Source organism: Palaemon carinicauda, chromosome 1, assembly GCF_036898095.1.
Source record: "Palaemon carinicauda isolate YSFRI2023 chromosome 1, ASM3689809v2, whole genome shotgun sequence".
NCBI lineage: Eukaryota > Metazoa > Arthropoda > Malacostraca > Decapoda > Palaemonidae > Palaemon > Palaemon carinicauda.
In genome coordinates, this window is record NC_090725.1 from 235,728,261 (window position 1) to 235,736,362 (window position 8,102).

Genomic DNA, 8,102 nt, shown 5'->3' on the forward strand with positions numbered 1-8,102 from the left:
GTGGTTTATTTGTTGCATATTATGTTCTAATAGCATATCTTAAAGCTTTTCTAATTGCCTCTTCTGCGCTACTATTACTCTCTCTTTTATATGTATATATACAACCACTTTCTTCTATCCGTTCTTTCCAATCCATGAAAGGAAAGTTAAAATATCGGATAGGAGTATATTCCAGTCTTTATGGTTTCTACATATATCATCTATTTTTTTCTATATGTCAGACTCCTTAGTATTTTTGGGTTTGTAAACTACAATATTCACTAGTTTTTCATATTCAAATTCTACCGCAATCAATTCACATTCTGTGTTGCTGTATTTTTCACAGACTTTTCCTTGATTCATGTCTCTTCCATATATTGCGGTTCCCCCTTGATTCCTATTTGTTCTGACTGATCTATATGTTTGGAAACCCTTTATCTGGTCATCACTGCCAGTCTCTTGGGAATACCATGTTTCACTTATATTTAATATATCTATTTTTTAAATTTGGGTTAGTTCTTCTAAGAACTCTATTTTCCTTTTAGAGTTACTCTTGACTAAACCCTGTGCATTCATCACTATTATGGTTTGTGTTTCATCCCCATTATTTAATATTGGTAATAATATGGATTCTCCCATGCTTCCTTCCTGTTCTGATATGATGTTCTTTTCTCCATTTCCAGGAATTCTGCCATTAAAAAATCCAACTTTTCTATTATATTTGCTCTTTCGCCTTCATATTTATTTTTGTGTTTATACCTGCAATTATCCCCATAACTGCACCAACCCTTAGCATTATAGATGCATTCTTTGTAGTTGGGCTCTAATATCTTGGGGCCTTTTGTGCATAGCGCAGTATATACTCGGCTTGTTTTTTTTTTTGTTTTTTTTCATTTTTGCTTTCATTTTTCTTTTCTGTTTGCTGAGTTTTCTGACTTTCATTCATGGTTGCAGGATGCATATATTGACAATTTTTGTTAAATTTGCATCCTTTTCCTTCTTTCAGGTTTTTGCATATTTTTGTATGGAGATCTCTGCATTCGTCTCCATATCCGTCTAAATACGCACATTTACCATATATTTCATAATTATGGCATATCTTTGGATGCTTGTAGTAGCATCTTTCGCCAAATCTGCAATTCCCTCTTTTCAGTTAATTGCAGATTATATCTTTTTTCTATTTTTTCTTTTTACTTGCTCTACCCTAAAAGTATGTAGGTCCAGGTAGTCTCTTGGGTCTATTATTTGTTTCCATCTCATAATTCATTTCTTCGTAAGTATGTTGTTGGACGGCATCATATGCTGTATCAATGATTTCCTCTGCATCCTTACACATATCCTGTTCATTTTTCTCTTCTTCTTCTTCTTCTTCTTCTTCTTCTTCTTTTTCTTTAACTATTTGCAGATTCAGTCTCGACTTAATTATATTCTCTATCCAGAATAAGCATGTTGAGCAGAATACCTTTATGTCTTTATTTTATTTATTTTTTTTTTCCACTTCAGTGCAGGTAGGATGTGTTGGTACATGACATGCATCGCATTTCCTAATAAGCTGGTGTGGATTAACAATGGAGTACCACATCTTACATATATTGCACCATTTGGCATTCTTTTTCCCAATGCATCAATCAGCATATTCACCATATTGGACTTCTTATTGTTCTTTGATGGAATGTGTTGATTGACGTAAACTTTCTTTATAAGTCTCTTTATCACCTGGATCTTCTTTGGAATTTCTTCTATTATTTTGCTGATGTTTTCCGCAGACTTGCTCCAGTTTGTTGGATCATATTGTTTCAATATGTCTGAGAATATTTTTCCATCACACTGGTTGGAGTTACTAGCGACCTCTGTTTACCAAATGGTCTAGTTCTTGTTTCGCCAACTCATGGAATTTACTTTTGCTGATTGCAGCAATGTCCTTCCAAGCTTTGCCTGTGATATAGAGCGCCATCTTGATCAGATTTTTAGTAATTCACAAGATAGGTATCCTATGCCGACGTTTTATCCCACTTTTATGACCTCAAACTAATCACCGATTATTCACGAAAACTTGTAGCTACATTGCACTGAATAGCCTTATTTATCGGGTCACACAAGTGTACTCACTCACCGTCATACAGAAACACTAGAGAGAGAGAGAGAGAGAGGGGGAGGGTTGGGGATTGAGAGGGTGGTGAGAGTGAGAATGGATGAAAGAGTCTGAGGGTGGTGAGTGAGGAGGGGTGAGAGAGTAGTGAGAGTCAAAGAAGAGTGGAGGCCCAAGATGTTCATTCCATACCAGTTATGTTACAGATGAACTTGTACCAACCATGTGTCACACGATTGTACATAGTAACGACATTTCCTTTTGTGTATATATTATGCTTGTATCTTCACTCTTCTCTCGCACTAAAAAGAACCTGAATAAACATGCCTGTTTTTCTCACTGTTAACTGTTAACCGACGCGGTGTCTGTTTTGAACAGGAAATTTCCTGTTGCATTGAGCTTTTGTATATAAAGGAGAGTGTTCTGTAATAAACTCACTCAGTTGCTGTCATCCTGTCTTTGAGTCACAACCTTCTCTCGGCCCGTCACATTGGTGACCCTGGAAGTCGACTCGCTCCTCTCGCCTTCCACCCGCCCCCCCCTCGCCCCTCCGTCGTTGGTACTATGGCGGACTCTACGGAAGTTAATGCAGTGGCTCCCCCATTGAAACTTTCGTCATTCACCAGCGGAGAGGCGTTTGCTTGGTTTCAGCGCGCAGATGTCCAGTTTCGCATCAAGGGCGTGACTCGCTCAACCACCAAAGCAGATTATGTTCTCGCGACGATACCCGAGGACACCTTCCCAGAAATATCCGACTGGCTTTGTGAACATGGAGACACCCCAATAGCGTATGACGCCCTCAAAACATACCTTCTGCAGCAGTACTCGCTGTCGCCAGCCGCCCGTATAGCAAAGCTTTTTCAGCTCTCGCAACAACCGTTGGGGGACCAAAGAGCTTCGCTCGCCTTCAGGGAAATGACCAGTATCGCTCACCTGCAACCTTCCGCAGACGGCTCTCCTCGTGAGGTGAACCTACTTCGTGCCCTTTGGATACGCCGTTTACCGGGACCTGTACATGCTGCCATACCTGATGTCAATAGTTTACCCATAAAGGACTTGATGACCAAAGCCGATTCCCTTATGGACAGCCACTTCAAGACCTCCATCAACGCCTCCACTCCTGATGAAGAGGACGCCTATTCAAAGTCAACCGAAGCTGACGTGAATGCTGTAGGACATACACGCCTACCCCGTGACGTGCCGAAGCGGCGACAAAGCCACCCACCACTCGCTCGCGCCCCAACTAACGACTTCTACCGCCACTTACTACCTCCCATCCACCGCAGTTTTGCTACTACCACTTCAGATTCGGGGCAACCGCAAAGAAATGTGCCAAGGATTGTCAGTGGCCAAAAAATGTGTAAGTAGGCCATCGCTCATGGCGGTGGCCTCCCGTGTTTCTAATCTTTTCTTTTTACATGATGCAGGAACGGGCGTGCAATTTTTGGTAGACACGGGTGCTTGTCGTTCTCTTTTGCCAAGGGAACTCTTCAGGACACGACGTAGTCTGTCTACGTCTTCCGACGTCCGCTTGGTAGCTGCCAACGGCTCTGTGATACCCACCTACGGTTACGAGAACCTCACATTATCGTTCGGAAATAGTAAATTTAATTGGAAGTTTCTCTTTGCTGACGTCACACTGCCAATCCTTGGTGCGGATTTCCTCTCTCATTTCCACCTTCTGGTCGATGTTGCCCACCAACGATTGGTCTACGCAGACTCGTACTTGTCAACACCTCTTCAACCCGCCCCCTCCAACCTTGCTCTCCACATCAGCACACCCACGGATGCCTACGCCCACCTCCTCACGTTGTACCCAGAAGTTTTCCATCCAGAACTTCGCCAAACGCCCATGGCTCCTGTCAAGCACGGTATTTATCACCATATCAAGACGACGGAACCCCCAGTCTTCGCAAAATTCAGACGTCTGGCACCGGAACTATTGGCAGCCGCCAAACAGACGTTCGCTGAAATGGAGGAAATGGGCCTTTACCAAAAGGCCTCCAGTCCATGGTCGTCACCCTTACACATCGTTCTGAAGAAAGACGGCTCCCTCCGTCTCTGGGGGGATTACAGGCACCGGAACCTGCAACCAGAACCGGATCACTACCCCCTCTCAAACATCGCTGACGTGACCTTCTACCTGCACAAAGCGAAGGTTTTCTCTACGCTCGACCTCCTGAAGGGGTATTATCATATGCCTATGAACCCAGAAGACATCCCCAAGACTGCCATCACCACTGCGTTTGGTACATACACCTTCAATTACTCCTGTTTTGGCCTTCGTAATGCTGGGGCCATGTTTCAACGTCTCATGGATGGCATCTTAGGGGACTTCCACTTCTGTGTATGTTATGTGGACGACATACTTGTGTTCTCCTCCTCAAAAGAGGAACACCTCCGTCACCTGCGCATCGTGCTCGACCGCCTGCAACAAAACGGGCTTGTAGTCCAGTACGACAAGTGTACCTTTGGTGCCAACGAAGTGTCGTTCTTAGGGCACCGCATCACTCCTGAAGGAGTCCATCCCCTCCCTGAGAAAGTAGCAGCCATTCAGGACTTCCCCGCGCCCTCGACCGTCAAAGCTCTGCAGGAATTCTTGGGCATGATCAACTATTATCACCGTTTTCTGCCAGCCATTGCCGCCACTCTTGCTCCCCTCTACGCCTCCCTCAAGGGCAAGCCAAAGGACCTGAAATGGGGTCCCCTTCAAGAAGCGGCCTTCTGCAATGCAAAGAAGGCCCTATCAACTGCTGCGGCTCTCACTTTTCCTATTCCACATGCCCCTCTCCTTCTCTCCACCGATGCCAGCGACGTCACTATTGGTGCAGTACTCGAGCAGGTGGTCAACGGATCGCCCTGCCCATTGGCCTTCTTCAGCAGAAAACTGTCCAAGGCAGAATCGGGTTATTCTACCTTCGATCGCGAATTGCTGGCGGTGCACTTGGCTGTCCGTCACTTTCGCCATTTCTTTGAAGGTACACCCTTTGTCATTTGCACAGACCACATGCCTCTGGTGCACGCCTTCACTCGACAGTCTGACGCCTGGTCCGCCCGTCAACGCCAACATCTCTCCGCCGTGGCTGGATACAATTGCACCCTTCAATACCTCCCTGGGAAAATGAATCCCGTTGCCGATGCCTTGTCAAGAAACACGTTGGCTGCCGTTCAACTGAGATTGGATTACGCCTTGGCTGAAGCCCAACGACAGGATCTAGAGTATCAAGCATGATTGACATCCTGCACATTCCTCCGTTGGGAAGACTTCCCCCTCAAAGACTCCAATACCACCCTCCTCTGTGATATCAGTACTGGTAGACCGCGACCTTGGATTCCTGCTCCCATGCGCCGGCAGGTGTTTGATTTCATTCACGGCCTTTCACATCCCTCGTGCCGTTCTACTGCACAGCTGCTGAAGATGAAGTTCATTTGGCACGGCATTTCTAAGGATGCTAAGGATTGGGTCCACTCCTGTACTTCTTGCCAAACTTCCAAAGTACATCAACATACGGATTCAGGAGTGGGCACCTTTCCTCAACCTCAGCGTCGTTTCGCACACATTCACGTCGACGTTGTAGGCCCCCTACCCACATCACAAGGACATCGTTACCAGTTTACCGTCTTCGACCGCTCCACTAGTTGGCCTGAAGCCATTCCCATGGAAACTGCAACGTCCGCCTCATATACAGCTGCCTTACTCTCAGGATGGATTGCAAGATTTGATATCCCTGAGCATATTACTTCTGACAGGGGTACCACTTTTACCTCTCAATTGTGGACATCATTAGCGAATCTCCTGGGCATCACCCTACATCAGACAACTGTCAACAACCCCGCTGCCAATGAAATGGTTGAACGTTTTCATTGCACCCTCAAAGCAGCTTTGATGTCCCGCTGCAAGGATTCCAACTGGTTTACTCAGCTTCCCTGCGTCCTCCTGGGACTAAGGACCACTCCTAAAGACGCCCTCGACGTCTCGGCAGCTGAAATGGTGTATGGCGACGCGTTGGTCGTCCCTGCCGAAATTTTTCCTTCTACAACCTCCTCTGACGATCTCCAGCACATACATCACGTCGTGGGAAAGTTTACTCCATGCCGCCATACTTACAAGTCCCCAGCAAAGCATCACATACTGACAGACTTGCTCTCTGCAACGCACGTCTTCCTGCGCAACGACACTAGCAAGCCACCGCTAACGCCCCCTTACACGGGCCCTTTCCTTGTGATCCAACGCAGTCCGAAAGCATTCCTACTAAATATTTGTGGCAAAGAAGACTGGGTCTCCATTGATTGTCTAAAACCTGCTTATCTCCTGCCAGATGAACCGCCTACAGTTCACCAGTCCAGATCAGGGCACCCTATTTAACATGTACAGTATGTCATTTTTAGGGGGGGAGCCATGTACCAACCGTGTGTCACACGATCGTACATAGTAACGACATTTCATTTTGTCCATATATTATGCTTGTATATTGCTCTTCCCTCGCACTAAAAAGAGCCTGAATAAACATGCCTGTTTTTCTCACCGTTAACTATTAACCGACGGGTGTCGGTTTTGAACAGGAAATTTCCTGCTGTATTGAGCTTTTGTATATAAAGGGGAGTGTTCTGTAATAAACTCACTCAGTTGCTTTCATCCTGTCTTTGAGTCACAACCTTCTCTCGACTCGTCACAAACTCTTTATGATTAGTGGGCAGCTTGACCCCGCATTATCCATTTCAGTGTTAAAATCACAAACTTCATTTCTAACTAAGCTGATATTATCAAGTAATGAGAAGCTGTTGCTCCGCGTCTCTTAGTGTGATTTGTGAAACGACAGGAAAAAATAATACAGTCACGCTATTTTTAAGGAACAAGATACCAAGGATTTCAATAAATAAAACAGCATTGTATTTAAATAAGAACTAATTCGGGCCCACAGTTCTTAAACAAATGCACAAAAGCCTGCTAGAATATGGTCCAAGTTGGCCAAGGGGTGGATGTGCTTCAAATAACGTAATTTCAAGGTTGTAAGCATTTATTTTCCCTTTTAGCTTAGCATTTTCAGTTTTTATTGTATTGTTTCTTTTTTTTACGTTGCATGTGTTTATTTTTCTATTATTATTACCCTGGTTTTTGGACAACTTACTGGAAGATGTAAATGAGAATGTAACAGCTGGACAATTTATAGAGAAAGCTAGAGACAGAACCAGGTGGAGGCAATTGACAGCCCACGTCGAGGACTGGCACCTAGATATAGATAGATTATCCTGGTTATTTATGATTGCCTTTTTATCAGTAGTGATTTTAGAAATATCGGTTTCTCTGGATTTTACCTTGCTTAGGTTTGATATTGGGTGATATTAGCCTACTGATCTCTTTGATATACAGTATATGAATAGAGGGAGACCAGAAGCAACGTGAAGTTATTTCATGTTGGCTGTAGGATGAAACCAATATTTAAAAAAGATGAGAAACAGTCAGTCTCCCATCTAATATCATTGAAAGAATTAATTTTGACAAAGTTTTTCCAAATATTTGGAGACCTTTTATTTATAAGGAAGTTATTTTAATCACTTCAGGTTGGTAGTACTTTGAAAATTGTTCACATGTTTTTACTTCAGAATCTGACTTTCATCCTGAACTGATGGAGAAAAACCTGACGCTTATTAAACTCTTTGTTCATAATCCTGATATAAATATCGACACAATTGTTCAATTGACTCAGTGTGCTTGGTGTTTAACGTATTTAGTAATCCTTTTTGGCCGGGTGCCAGGACCATCCCCGGGTTGTTTTCTGCTAACTTTTTTTTTTAACTCGCATCTCCTGATAACCTATGTCTTGGGTTATGTCAAGAACATAGTGACCACTCTCAACTCGGGGCCATTCTCACATAGGGGGCCAAAACTCCCCATTTCACACTATGCTCAACTCCGCCTCACATAAATCTACATTAAGCCTTATATGGGCAGTCAAAAATAGTCAGTCTTTCATGAAATTTTTCAGGGACTTATGTTATATATCAAGAAATATATGTAAAAAGCAAAAATTAC